Consider the following 15,883-nt stretch of genomic DNA (forward strand, 5'->3'; position numbering starts at 1 on the left):
GTCATCCATCAATGTCTATCAAAGTCTATACTTGATTGACTGATTTGGTGTTTTAAGTCCACTTTATGCACAGTAAGGCTAATCGGGACTGGACCTACAGTTTAAAGTGGGATCCGAACCACTATGTGCCTCCACCTGGTATCGAACCCGGGACCCCTTGATTATAAGGCAATGACGCTACAATTTTTTTAAAAAATTAAATACCCCTACGCGGTGGTATTCCCCTCTTTTCACACTTTTTCAACTTTTACGCTTTTTCAATTTTTACAGTATTCTCAGTTTATCACGTTTGGACAAACACAAATACACATGCCTTACCCGTGACTCGAACCCGGAACCCGTGGCGTTGCAGCGCGCTGTGCTAACCACTCCGCCACGGAGGTCGACATCACTGCGCCAAAGTTATACTAATGAACTTATTAACTGCTAAGGAACTGATACCAGAGAAATGTAAGAAAGGTGGATTAGCCATTTAAAGGCGTCAGTGGTGACTAATTCTGTCTCTTCTTGCTGTGTTTTCTTTTCCTTCTTCTGTTCCTTTAGCTTGCGTTACATTTCTCTCTTCTTCTTTTTCCCCATTTGTATCCCTGTAACTTTCTTTGTCACTATCTTTATATTGCCGTTTCTCTTTCGTTGCTTATCTTTCTTTCTTCCCTTTGGTTTCTCTCTTTCTTTGTCTCTCCTCTGTTTATTTCGATCATTTTTCTCTCCATTACAGTTCAACTGGAAGTAGTATATAAAAACAAAACTAGATGGCAGTGCGAGAGAAATTAAGCATGCGATGTTAGTGATGAGAAGCGAGTGCGTTTATGCACCGTTTCTTTTGTAAGCAAATGCACTTTTTCAGAATTTGAAATATCGTATCATTGTTTTGAAAGTAGAAAAATTCTCTAGAAAGTATTTGGTGAAAAAGTCCGAAGATCCTGGAGCATCTTAACATAAAAACTACAACATCATAACCATTATGCCATTAAATCTGTGTAGTATTTCACTGCACCCTTGGAAGTTAACGAAAGCACAATTTATGTAAGTTTAACGTCCCTCCCTCCCCCTCATTTTCGAAATTGCTTCTTTCGCAACGCTTTGGGCGCTGCGTAGAATACTTTTTTTCATTTATTGCTCCATCATTGTGTGAGGATTTGCGTTCGTCAAGGTGACCTCCCGTAGTTTGCCTGGAGGGACAATTGTCCGCCAAATGAACGGTGTCGTTTGCTAGAAGGGCTCTCGACCTGCAATTAGGTAATGAAGTATCCGACACGAGTAGTGCCGACCTCTACGATGAAGTGGTTAGCATGAGGAAGATCGATGAGAGAAGAAATTTGTGTTTCTAACCACGACCATTGCGATTGGCAAGATTGGGGAGCAACGTAACGTGTTACCTTTGGCGGTAAATATGTTAGCGTAGCATTATTGATATTCTAAAAATAACTGTGTTAACATGTTAATTTTGAAAAGTAACGATCGCAGACATATTTGCGTAAATTAAGAACTGGTCAAGTACAGTATATTTACCGGATAGAAGCCTGATTTCTTGCAAAATTACCCCGTGGCGGAGTGGTTAGCACTGCGCGCTGCGACTCCAGGGGTCCTGGGTTCGAATTCCGACCTGGGCATGGGTGTTATTTGTGAGTGAATTATTTTATCACTCGTCTTCATCGTCGTGATTAGCCAAAAGTGGCAGAAAGCTGTGCGCAATTCAATTAAAAAACGTAGTTGAATGTTAGTGACAATGATTCTGCATTGGCGTGCAATGTTAATTTGACATTATCCATTGTCTAGTGCCTTAAACCATACTTACTCTAACACTACGTTTCCAGGGAGCACCTCTTCTCTCGTCTTAGGTGATATTTCTTCTGCCGGTGGTGGGAATCGAACCTACGACAGACCTGAGACTTTACTGCAAATCCTGTGCTACTCCACGGCACATGGCACAGTGGTTCGGCATTTCGGTACAGTCCCGATTAGCCTTTCTGTGTATAAAGTGAAATTATAAAAAAATAACTCAGCTCTATGCAGGAAAGAGACACACAGACACATGTACGCACACAGAAGGATTGAAAGATGTTCTGCCTTCGAGTACCAGGAGACGCAAGAATGATGCTGTCATCAATTTCACGAGTTCACTTCCCAATATAAGCAGAGAGATTAACCTCAAATTATAGAGAAGAGCCGCAGAATGATGTTCCCATAAGAGACACCCAGACTAACCCACCTCGAATCTAGCCAGAAAATCTATTCGGCGGCCCTTTCCTTGTGCCAGAGGCACTATTCCTCGTAATTGTCAGCTTCAAAGAAGCACACATGAAGGAGGGCCCATTATACCCTGCCTCCAGGCTAGATAGCGCTGTCCCTGGTCAAATGAAAATGAATGGCGGAGAGAGACACGGGAAGGTAAGGTCATTGGTGAAGCGCTTGGCTGGCAAATTTCTTCCCTTTCTTGCTGTCCTATTCTTTCTTGTCTATCTACAACTGTATTCCGAATGGCGGATCAAAGAAACGTGGCCGAAGAGATTGAAGAAAACATGCAACAAATACATTATTGTGCTCTTATTTTTGGAAATGTAGAAAAAGTTATATCCTTGATCATGCAACCCGCCGTTGAGCTGCGTATTGCGTGTCGCATAATCTCCCAGGATATTCCAACAAACTTCATCAAAGCATTATCAGGTTTGATTTAATTTTTGTTATTTAGCGTCGTTTCTCTGCCATTTTGGTTAATCGCAACGACGAGGGTGAGTTAGTTATATGATATGATGAAATTGTTGAAGGAACACTCACAAAGAACACCCGTGCCCAGATCGGGATTCGAACCCGGGAGCTGCTCTAACCACTCCGCTACGGAGATCGGCGGTTCAAGGTTTAGAAAGTTCAAAACTGAATTTTAGTCACCTCTCTTGTGCCCACTATCTATCAGGCGTAAAACTTTAAAGTTTAGTAGACACAAAATTCTACATTTTTACAGCAAAATATATTTGTAAATAAGGCCTCCCCGATGGCGTAGTGGTAACGTCGTCGCCTTGTAATCAAGGGGTCACGGGTACAACACCCGGTGGAGGCTCATAGTGGATCGAACCCCACTTTAAACTGTAGGTCCAGTGTCGATTAGCCTTTCTTTGCATAAAATGGGCTTAAAAACAGTCAACACTCTTTGTATATAAAATCTATATTCTACATTCCATCTCTGTAGAATCAAGCCATAACTTCGCTCAAAGCCATGTATACTTGAAGTTTAAAAGGTAGTTTAACGCGACAGCCATATAGATTACGTCATATTTTAATTTCCCCAAGTCTCATGGGCGGCACACGCTAGAATTTACATTAATGCAACCCACAGACACAAACAGAGCATTAAAGCTTCGAGTATGCTTCACCCAGTGGCGTTCTCAAAGGGAGGGTTCGCCCCTCCTTTGGCCCAGTATTCCTAATAAAAGAACGTCAAAGGCAGGAAAAGTACACTTAACAACACCCCCCCCCCCAGGACCTGTCACTGTGACACAGCTGGGTTACCCCAAATCGGACTTCTCGGTCAGGCTGACAGGGTAACTGATGACCAGGCCCTGACTGGTTACTGGTGTTGGATTAATACCTTTCTTTAGTTGGAATCAAAGGTTATGGAAATTTCTTCCAATAAAGTCTTATTTATTGTCCTTTTGCACAACCACAATAAAACTTAATCACTGGCAATCCTGAATCGAGTTTACTGATGCAGATCTGCTTGCAAATCTTCTAACGGGCAACCCTTTCAAGATTAATCAACGGTTTGTTAGTATCGCAGGAACCGTCGTCCGAAAGCGTAGGTTTGTGAGGAACTAGCCCAATAGGCCGATTCGCCCGAAAGTAAGGGTTAACCTATGATAACAGCCTAACGGCAACCGGATAAAGAAGGCAGAAAAGTACACTAGTTGCTCCCTTTTTTATACAGAAAAGTTGTTGACAAAATGCAAAGGCAACTTGGCCATATTGGTAAATGTCTGTTATATCGGAGACACATTAAAATCGGATATTTTGTGTTTCGGATGGTTCGTACTTACCAATTGTGTATTGCGGAACATAGTTGAAGGTGGTGCCATTATGCTTTTTACACGGAAATAACTTCGATTTTTCAAATTACGAGTAATTCTTTTGGTTCCTTTCTTCCGTTGCGGAACATACAATATGGCGCGCACAGCTGTGGATCATCGCGCGTCGTGCTTGTGTTTTGTCGATTTGGAGTGGGTATGCAGTGTTTCAACCTTAACCGAAAAATACCTACTTTCGTGTTCATTATGTCATCACAAACCATTGACGGATAGCCCCACGGACCATTTCCGGCAAGGTTGGGTAAGGTTAGGTAAGCATAGTTAAAAAAAAATCTCGTAAAAAAAGGCATGTTTGAAAACACTGGCGAGACCGCGTGACTTTCGACGCTCGCGCCATCTGCAGGTACATAATAGAAACAACAGCATAATGCTGTCGCTTTGCACAAAATGCAAGTTTATTACATCAAAAGTGCTTATTTCTTGTTGTGCAGCATTCTACGGTGAGAAAATACCTCCACGAACTTTCAAAAACTCATTTCCGTAAGTAGTTTCTTCTGTAAAAATGAAGAAATGTGTCTCCGATATAACAAGACATTTACCGCGATATTTACATGTAACCGTGGTTTTGCATAATTACATAATGTAATTTAAGGTTTTGCAATATCTACATAAAATAATTAAAGTTGGAAATTACATACCTTTTTAAAAATATTTGTCTTATGCCAAGAGAGGTTACAAAATAATTAATTTTGATATCTAAAACGATAGCAAATTCACTCTAGAATGTTCGAATTTCGTACATGGCACAGATTAATGCATGCGCAGATGCTGCAGTGCTGCTTTACAAAAGTAAGCACAACCAGATTCGACTGGGGCGACGCAACTGCCCTTACTTTAAGATTTACGCCATAGTTCACGTTCTGAAGCGCCAGACTATCAGGAAGAACAACATTTGGAAGTCTGTTCGTAAAGCGGACTTCATTTTTGTCTCGTGCCTACATCTCATCATCTCGTGTTGCGACCAGCTGCCCCTGTTCAGGATGCTGCCTGTCAGAGATATTTGTGATGCGAGAAGCGAAGAATCCCCAATTGCTCTGGTGCTTACGGCAAGTGGCAGCCGGTTGTCTCTGGATCAAAATTGCCCCTTCCTCCGCCCATCGACATTCGCGACACGTCCCTCCCGAGATGTGGGAACAGGATCATCTCGGTTCGCAATTGCAATGCTGACGGCGTGCCGTGGATGGTGCAACGTTTCAACGACCCTCCTCTCGGAGTCTCAAGCGGAAATGGATCATGTAGGGTACGGCTCTTCAAGGTAGGGGGCTTGGCTGCAGTGATCTGCGTTGTCTTTGCTTTAGGGCGCTGATCGCGCGATACGCCAGCAGTGTTGCTCACTGCAAGGTTTCGTAGCGGACATGGCCGTAGGCAGGAAAAAATTTCGGGAGGGGTTCATTCATAATTGTTCTCATGGGTGTTGCCAGAAATTTGAATAATAGAAATAATAACAGTTATACAATAATAATTAAAATTTAATAATAAAACAATTATTTTCCATAATAATAATACCAATAATAATAATAATTATTATTGTTATATCCTCGAGGGGGCTTACTCAATGCAGCAGATGAGTGATCCAGCACAAGGCTTTTTTTTTTACGTTTCGTAGAGTGTGTACTGAAATGCACAATTATTATACTTTGTTATTAAATTTTAGATACCTTTTAGAAAAAGCTTTAAAAGTTAGATAGAAATTTTAGTCAAAGTTTTTGTTGTTTGACCTTAAAACTTAATTTTTGGAATTTTGAAAAGTGTGGAACCAATTATTCTTTTTAAAAACTGAGCCTGGTGCATGGATTGTATAACCTCAGTCTCGAATGTAATGCGCTACGAAAGTGGAGATCCTACGTTTGAACTCCTATCAAGGGGGATTTTCGACTTTATCGGACAGGGAATTTAAAAGTTGGAATGGGAATTTTGGGACAATCGTGAGGAAATTTTCAGTCTATATTCCTTGTGAAGCAGGAACACTGGAAAGAGGACAGCACAAGTGAAAATGGAGGAGTCGCCGGTGGGCTGCGATTTCGAGAATAAATCCTGTTTCACTCAAATTTCAGAATTCCAAATGTATGAAAATTCTAGATGGATCGTTTCAACATTGTCTCCTTGTAGTTTTGAGATGCTTCGAAAAAAATTTTGAAAATGAGTTATAGATTTTGGTTTATGAACTTCCATTAATCCAACATGTCAGAAGTTTCGGGGGGGGGGGGTTTGAACCCTAGAAACCCCCCTCTAAATACGGCCATGGTAGCGGATGCCCTAGTAGCTATGGTCACATTGCATCAGGTTTCAATCGAATTTCAGTGACGCCGTCTTATATCAATAATGTGTCGTGTTATTATTATTATTAATATTATCATTTTATTGTTATTATTTGTTATTGCTACATATTTGGTTATTGAAATTAGTAAATAACATTTAAAATAGTAAATATTCATTGTTCGTGTGCATTAATATCATGATACATGGCAGGATTTATGAGATTTTTAAAAAGTTGGTGAGTCATTTAAGGGGAATTTGCATTTATCACTGTTTTTTTTCGAATACTTCAGTTCTTTTATTTAAAACTGTTTTTAAAAATTTCGGAGGAGCTGTAGCCCCATCACCCCCTCCCCTTCTGCGCACGCCATTGCTCGGACCCGAGAACATAGGTGGCAAGATAGACACTATACCCTGTCTCAGCTAACTGTAGAGCAGGGCAGCGCAAGCGGCATAGGAGGAGGAGCGAAATCGAGCGGCGAAAGCGCAGCGTTGCCAACCGTACGGTCCAGCGTCCGTACGCTAAATGCACGGCTTGTCAAAATTTGCACTTGCAGTTTTATCCCTAATATTTCCCTAAGAAAATCCTAAACCAAGCGTACGTGCCTGGAGACAAAGATACGGTCCGTTTGCCATGTGCGTTCGGTATTATTGTTATCAAAAGTTTGCAACGCTGACAGAGCGAAGCAGGGACATCGGGAAAACTCCCGTCGCCCATCACGCAATCCCATTTCTCTCACTGTTCATTGGTGGAGCCGTCTCGCGTCACTACTTGCGCAGAGACTTGTTCTCATTCGCCTGGTCTACAGTTAGCTGGTACAGGGTTTAGGCCACCGTCCTGGTTCTTTTATTGAAAATAAACATTGCAGATGGTGTGGGTGGGTTAACGAGATTTTGGAATGTTTTTATAACTGTTGGAGCGTACAGTTTCTCATATATATAAGTTATCATAACGCATTTTTGTAATAACAGTGCCCATTCCAATGATATTGAAATACGTAAATGCACAACTGGTGCATTGTCCATATAATCCATGGCGCAAAACCCTCTGAGCATCAGGGCCTGCCATATAATTCATTAGATTGATTGAATTCCTTTATTTTACTTCGCTTTTTGTGCCACTTTTGGCTAATTTGCGAACATGGGTATGAGTGATGACATGATGAAATTGACGAATGGACACTCAAAAACATGTATACCCAGGTCGGGATTCGAACACGGGACCCCTGGCATATAATTAATTAGAATCCGTTCTTGACCAATCAAGGGTGCTTTTCTTTCCCTATTGTCTAGGTGTCTGTAGCAGTTACGAAGCACCGCAGGTATGTTTTCTCTTACTACTATTACTCCTGTATTGACATCCTATTTTTCCCGTAAATTTCCATTCACAATCTACATCACGAAATTTAAATTAATTTTTTAGTTCGGCGAAACATTCAAAACTTCCAAGTCAACTGCAAAATCTTGCACGTCATCTTGCAGTAGTTGATTGATGCTTAGTTCTCAGCAACAGTCGACAAGTACATATGGGTTAGGACTAAGGAACATGCAAATTTGTAAATTTTTATTCTTTATTGTGATCTGTATAATACACAAAATGTAAATTAATTCTTTTGTTTAACATTATTCATTCCATAAGCATTCGCTAGGGTGAAGCCCCGCCGTTAAAAATGCACAAACTTTGTCTCACGACTAAATACAGCGTCGAAAATTGTAAATCTCCCTTAAATTCACCCTATATATTACAGAAATATAGACAACAGTGAGGCAAACCACACGAATAATGTTCTAGAAGGAATTCTAAGCAGATGTAATATTTCAAAATTTTGAATTTCGTAGCAGTTTTAGAAACGATAGTATTTTAAAATTTTAAAAAAAGAAATAATCTTTGTGGTACAGACCAATGGTCCAGCGGCAAATTGGAGGTTGTAAAGACAAAGCCTCCTGTGTCCTCAGCATTTTCTGTCGACAAGGGATTAGGAGAAAGGATGCGCTTCCTCACAGTTGCTGGAAGCTTCACAGGATCGTTTTCCCACGATCTCTGCTCCTGGGCGCTGGAAACAGCATCCGCTGCTGGTCTCGTCTCTGAGGCTTTAGCCTGGGAGTCGTCATGGAGCCTGCGGATCCTGAAGGTCAACCGCTCTCAAATCTCCAGCTTCCAGTTGGGCTTCCGCTATTGCTGGAACGTGAGGGTGGGGACGTTTTCGCATCTCCCCCATTCCCTTGTTGCCATAGCAACTGAGAAGAGATCTCCTGTGTTGTAGTAAGGATCTTTCTCATTCTTCTTGCCTGTCACATGTATCTAAATTTTAATATCGATGACGACCAGATATTGCCGAAAAGTCGATGTTTCTCTATTGAGTTTATTTTGGTTTCGAGAATTCATCTCGAATTTAACCGGTTTTGAGCGCCCCTGTCGCGTATATACTAGTTCTGAAAGTTCCTGTCGCGTTTATACTGGTTTGGAAAGTTTCTGTCGCGTGTATACTGGTTTGGAGAGTTTCTGTCGCGTTTATTCTGGTTTGGAGAGTTTCTGTCGCGTTTATACTGGTTTGGAGAGTTTCTGTCGCGTTTATACTGGTTTGGAGAGTTTCTGTCGCGTATATACTGGTTTGGAGAGTTTCTGTCGCGTTTATACTGGGTTGGAGAGTTTCTGTCGCGTTTATACTAGTTTGGAGAGTTTCTGTCGCGTATATACTGGTTTGGAGAGTTTCTGTCGCGTATATACTGGTTTGGAGAGTTTCTGTCGCGTTTATACTGGTTTGGAGAGTTTCTGTCGCGTTTATACTGGTTTGGAGAATTCCTGTCGCGTTTATACTTGTTCTGAAAGTTCTTGTCGCGTATATACTGGTTTCGAGCATTCTCGTCGCGTTAATATGGTTCCAAGTATTCCTCTAGCGTTTATTTTAGTTAAGTCTGTCGCATTTATTTTGGTTTTGCGAATTCTTGGAGGGCTCTTATGTCTATGGTGAGTTCCATTTTGCACTTACAGTTTTTTACAGTTATTTCCCATCATGTTTGGTGATCACAATGTTCCTTTCTTTTCCTCGAGGTTTTTCTGGAGCAAAACGATTAGTTTAGTTCCAGGATTCGATCCCCCGAGTCGTCAGTCGCCTCGTATTAGCCCCAATGTGGAGAAAGGTTGCCAGTTTTTACTTTCACTACTTCCCCGATGACGTAGTGATATCGCGGTCGCCGTGTAATGAAAAGGTCCTGGGTTCGATACCCGATTGAAGCACATAGTAGATCGAATCCGACTTTAATCTATATGCCCAGTCCCAATTATTCTATTTGTGCATAGACTTAAACACAGGAACATTTTTTACGGTGCTGGCAACACTGGGTCTCCATTCTTGAAAATACCCATGAAATGCCCGAAGGAAGACGACGTCACCGGATGTTGTAGTTGGCCACTTCCGGTTCGCGACCTCCAATTAAGCAGGACAAACGACGTCAGGCGTAAAACTTGATGATCTACAAGAACTCAACGAAGAAGTTTTAGCTTTTAGAGTGCTTCTCTTCGTTGTCTTCGAAAACCTTTCTCCACTGGAGTAGACAGGTATATGGGCATGCATACCAGGCTCACCACACCAGAGCCAAGATTATTTTTTTCAGGTAGGGCCCAAATCTTCCGTAAGAAATTAGTGTCAAAATGGCAATGAGGAAATTGTACTAAGATAACAATGTCTTATGTATCTGTCATAGTAATGGCGTGCGGATTCCGAAAAATGAAGAAAACCAAGAATTCATTGCTTCTACATGGTACGTTATACTGAAAAAAAATGAGCACTCTACTTGATACTGTTTCCTTAACGTCTCTAAGGGGAAAGATGAATGTCCTGGCGTAGTTGCCCGTTTTTTCGAATTTCAGTTGGTCTGTTGTCAAACGTATTTAATGTAACAGACGATCGCGGATGATTGGAACAATTTTCAATATTTTCACACATTGCAATATTCACAAATCCACTTTGGCATCACGTAGTTCTTTCCGTAGCAAATAGTAAACAATGCCAACACTAAAGTTTTTGAAGCAAACAAATAGAAATTCACCCGCCCGAAAAACAGCAAATTTTACCAACTCTATTTGGCGGATCTGTCCATGAACATGTTGGCTGTCAAAATAGACCGAACGCCCTGTAAACGTTTGTCTTCACATAGAATATGTCATCCGTATGTCAGTAATCATATTCTTGTGTTTCTTCTGAGTTTTGAAACTTTATAGTTTATTTATGAATATAAATTTTAAACTAGCTTGGTGGATGTGCTACATCGCTGACAGTATACAGTACACTTGGACACTCAATCGTGCAGTTCGCAACACTGAGGACATCAACAGGCTGAGGCGATGGCACTCTGGCTTTCTTTCCGCCCTAGCCGATTGGGAAAAAGAATTTGCGTCCACCCAACGTACCCTTTAAGGTCGCCTGTTTATTTTTCGGGCCCTTGGTTGCATCGCAGGCTACAGGCCGGCCAGGGTGATGTTACGCAGATGTTTTGTCACCACGCCGCGAGATGGTGCTGATGGCCCCATATCGGAAAAGGGCAAGCCTTGGGGGGCTTGCAGGTTGATTCTGTTGAGGCAACACGGAAAAAATAATTAAAAACCAAAAGAAGTAATTTGCAACAGTTATGCTGTGTGCAACCAATGCTGGCCTTGTTGTACTGGATTGCACGTGCATGTATCACAGTATATCAGTTAACATTATTATTAAAAAGAAACAATGATTTTTAACATGCAAATAGCACCCATGATGTTTATGCAATGCTTTAGTCGGTCGTTGAAACTTCAAATCAGATTTTGCAGCTTGTCTCGTGGTGTTATTAAATATCCAAAGTGTATGCCGAAAAAACATGTTCCGTACCTGAACGAGAGGCACCGATTCAACACGATGTAGCAACCATGCCGACAGGCCTGTAGCCAGGATTTATTTCCCTAATCAGCACAGGCGTCGCCAGAAATATTTGTAGGAGAGGTAAGCCACTGATAAAGCTTGTTTAGCAGAAATAATAATAACAATAATAATAATTACATTTGTCATGTTATAATAATAACTATTATAAGTTATTAAAATTAAAATAATCCACATTTTGTTGTTGTTATTATTATTATTATTATATAAATGGAGAGATTTTGCTACTCGATCCACCGTATCAGTGAATATCTAACACAATTGTTGTCCATTATTCTTCTTACATTTTGTACAGTTAATGTACTGAAAATCATAGTTATTGTATTTTGTTATTCACTTTTACACATTCTGTTTAAAAAAATGGCTTTAAAAGTTAGGGCCAAATTTTACTCAAAGTTTATATTGTGTGACCTCTCGCAAAGAAAATTATAAATTTTGGGAGCTATGGATCCATTTAGCTATTCTTTGGATTAAATGGTAGAATATATAAAAATATAAACTGGTTCCTCTATTATACACTAAATGTTTTCGATCTAATGTTTAATCCTACCAAGGAAGTAAAATTAATTCCCACTATTCACTATTTAAATTAGTTTCGGAGGGGGCTCCAGCCACCTTAGCCCCAGTGACGTGCGGTGACGTCGACACTTGGGGTAGCAGTCAGTGGCGTACTCAATGGGGAGGGTTGGTGTGAGTCACACCCCTCCTCCCTTTAGGGCCAGTTTTCCTTCAAAAAAGAAGAATGTCAATAACAGGAAAAGATTGCAAAAATTATGAATGAGTACTAGAAAAAAGTACACGTAACCCCCACCCACATTCGAAAATAAAAAACTATTTGATTTCACTTTAAGCCAGAGATCCTGGGTTCGAATCTCGGATTGGCCATTTGTGTTCTTTGTGTGTGTTCCTTCATCTATTTTGTTGTACCAAGGGTGGCGGAAAAGCGAAGTAAAATAAACCAATTTGAGCAATCAATCAATGATTTGATTTCATTTTTGTTACTTAGCGTCGCTTTTTTGTCACATTTGGTTAATTGTGAAGATGATACGATGAAACTGATGAAGGGACGAGCACAGGGAACGCCCATGTCCGGGTCGGGGTTCGAACCCGGAACGCCTGGTGTCGTAGCGCGTTGTGATAACCACTCCCCCGCGCTTGGTTGATTTGGTGACAGGAAACAAAACACAACACACTTTTTTGTAGTTTCTTCAATGATATTCATTTGACTTTTTGAGTTCTGAGATACATTTTTCATTCCAAATTATTTCATTATTCACTGCAACACATAGGACAAGAATGCGCACTCATCACGGGTTCGAATCCTGGCCTGGATTGTTCATATGAGGTCCCTTCACCAATTTTATCATATCATCACTCTATCCTCATTTTCGCGATAACCAAATGTGTCAGAAAAGCGAAGTAAAATAAACCAAACCAACAACAATATGAACACGCGCTCTCTTGCACAAATAAATACATCCGTATTTATGACTGTTAGAGACAACGAGTAGTATATTTAAATAAAACACTACTAAAACGAGAGTCAGAGAGAGCCTGAGCACATATTTGTAATTTAATCATTATATATTCCATATTTGAAAAAGAAAAAAAGAAAGAAAGCATAACATTATTGTCTGCACATAACACGTTCCCATTTTATAAATAATAAAACTACATCCCATATTATACATACACACATATTGTACAACGTGTAAAAGGTTGTGTAAATACAGAGAACATAAGTACTGCAGAAAATTTTACCCTGTGTTCTTTAGAGGATTTATAAAAAAAATTATGAGAAACCAATCCCCTATCTGTCCTATAGGAGATAGACTGGGGGACCTGAAAGCCTGGGCTTTCAACCATTGCAGCGGGGGGCGTGGGGGCAAGGGAAGTAGAGGTAGAAATCTTCCTTTTCCTTGGGCCGGCCGTTTCTACCTGGAAACTGGCCTGGCTGAAGAAGAGCGAGCTAGGGTATCCAGCCTGCTTTGCCCGCGGAGAACACCGATGGCCGAGAAGTGCGTGGAAAAGAAGGTGTTGCATATGAGCTGTGGTGGCTTTAACAAGACAATAAATATTGTGATTTGAATATAATTCGAGATGTGAGATTGATTGATCTATCTCTGCTAGACTAGCTACTCCTCAGTGCACGTCACTGCTTAGCCCTCCCCCTGACTACATGCCGAGAAACATGCTGCAAAATGCGAATAGAAGTTTCAACGACAGACTCCAGCAGGGTGTGGGCGCTATTTGCAATACGTTAAAATCATTTTTTCTTTTCAATAATAATGGCATAGACATGGCTGTAAGGCTAGCACACAAAGACGAACTCTTTTTATTTAGTGTTACATCATTTTAAAAATCATCAGGTTTTTCTGTCGCACCCTGTAGTAAGGCAAGATACATTACAATGTGTACAGTGTGCTTAATGTTAATATTTTTGTGAAAAAAAATGGTAAACTAAGTATCATTGGCCGGCTCCTTTAAAATCCTCACCCCGACTCGAAAGCACAAATAGAATCTACGACTCTAACCGACGACCTTGGGGTCACCCCTATGTGCCCTCCAGGAGTCAAGTTATGAAATCTTCTGCCGGGGCTTCTTGTGAGAATTCTTGTAAGTTACAAGGTCTTCATATTTCCAGGCTGGCCCTGTTCTCTCTCTTTACGACCCTTTTTTCCCACAATTTCAAGCGTCGGAGATTCTCATCCTATTCGTACTTTCTCATTGTTGTAGGTCTTCATTCGCGCAGTGTTGCAATATCATGGTAAAATTAACCGAAAAGGGAAAAAGGGAGTTTTAGGTCTTAATATTGTGCGAAAATTTAGGTGGCACCCTGAGAGATGAAAGAAATTCAGTTTTAATTTGTCCAACTCCGGAAATGACCACAAATAAAATTCAACAATATACTAGTCTGGGGGCACACCTGATATTGTCCTCTGACACGACCAATGTGGCCAGTACACCCGGTAATTTCGAAGAAAACACTTTTTTATGATATTGCCATAATTAACCCATAAATCGTCTGTAATGCATAAAATGCGTAAGGATTTATCGTTCTTTTATCAGTTTGATAAATACCCAGAGTAAGTTGTATCGCCATTTGTTAGAAACATGAGAGGCATTCAGTAAATTCGTACTAGTGTTGACTCCCACTTTTTATTTCTTTACTATCCAAATATCTTCGTTTATGTTAACTTACTAGTTATTTTGTTATTATTTCTCTCTGGCTCCATGTATTGGCTTCCGTTAGTTATTTTCAAGTGTAATGTATTAGAATGCATTTTCGCTTCAAGTTTTGTTGGACGCAAATCTGTCTATTGTAATGCTTTTAAGTTGATTTTTTATATATCTGTGCTGCTATCTATCGTTGTTTTTATAAGTGGCTTACTCTTTTTGTCTATGAATAGCCTGGAATCGAACCCGGCTCGTCTGAATACAGCGTTAGTCATTACACAGATAGGTGCTAAGTTTGTAGTTGATATTTTTATGGAATTGTTGGTCTGCATGTCTTATCATTGATATTTCAGTGAACTGAATTCTTCGCTGTGACGTAAAATGTGTTCGTTGCTTTTCCCAGTAATCCGTTTGAAGCAATTCGTGTGAAATTATTTCAATTGTGGTCATTTTGCGTCGCCTTTGAGAACCGCGGTGGCCAGGTGGTAGGGGCGTCTGACTGCCAGGTAAGAGACCAGCCCCCCGCATCTTTCTACCTCGTTCGTCCACGGGTTCTATACCCAGTGGAGGCACATCGCACAGTGGTTTGGATCCCACTTTAAACTGTGGGTCCAGCCCCGATTAGCCGCTGTGCATAATGTGGACTTAAACATACAAACAAAGACACGCGTGTGTAACCAGAAATAAAGGTTTGGCGCTAATCAAGGGGGACTCCCCCGAGCAGTCGCCCGGCCCTCTAAGCTGCTCCTGGCTCTGGGGTTCACGCAGCCTCTTACCTGGGTAGGGTTAAAAGGGACAGGAGGCTGGTGCTGATCATATCACCACGACAATTGATTGATTGATTTAGTTTATTTTACTTCGCGTTTTGTGCCTCTTGGCTAATTTGGGAAGATGGGAATGAAATTGATGAATGGACATTCACAAACGACCAAGCCCGAGCGAGATTCGAACCCGAGACCCTTGGCATCGCAGCGCGATGTACTAACCACTCGGCCACAGGGTCCGGCTATCACCACGACAAATTAGCCGACTTTGTGTGTGGGCGGCCTCTATACCCCCTCTCCCCACGGCGTGTTGCAATGTGAATGGAGTACCTTTACTTCCTTATCTTTCAAGCTCTTGCATTAAACGCGACGTTGAGGATGAAGTGAAGGAGTGGTAATTGTACAAACCCAATGATAACATCCACACTTGACCAGGATTCGAATCTGGTACCTCCGGCGTCAATGTGCTGTGTTTTAAAAAGCCAACGAAAGTGCATCTTGAGTACGCGTAACCGCATTTAACTTGCTATTGCTTAGCACAGCGCTCTACGGTTCCAGGGGTTCCGAGTTCGAATCCAGGAATGGGTGTTCAACACTCATCCTCATCTTTGCGATTAGACAAAAGTGGCAGAAAAGTTAAGTAAAACAAAACAAGTTTAATAAAACAACAACTAACTACCATGGAAAAATTGAACAG

General features: G+C 41.0%; 1 protein-coding gene across 3 annotated transcripts in view; it reads left to right on the forward strand.

Annotated features, from left to right (window-relative positions):
• Positions 1-15,883, forward strand: part of LOC145994016 (uncharacterized) — a 359,286-nt gene that overhangs the window by 219,297 nt on the left and 124,106 nt on the right. The window lies entirely within an intron of this gene.

Source organism: Lepisma saccharinum, chromosome 10 (genome assembly GCF_977018435.1).
Source record: "Lepisma saccharinum chromosome 10, izLepSacc3.1, whole genome shotgun sequence".
Taxonomy (NCBI): Eukaryota; Metazoa; Arthropoda; class Insecta; order Zygentoma; family Lepismatidae; genus Lepisma; species Lepisma saccharinum.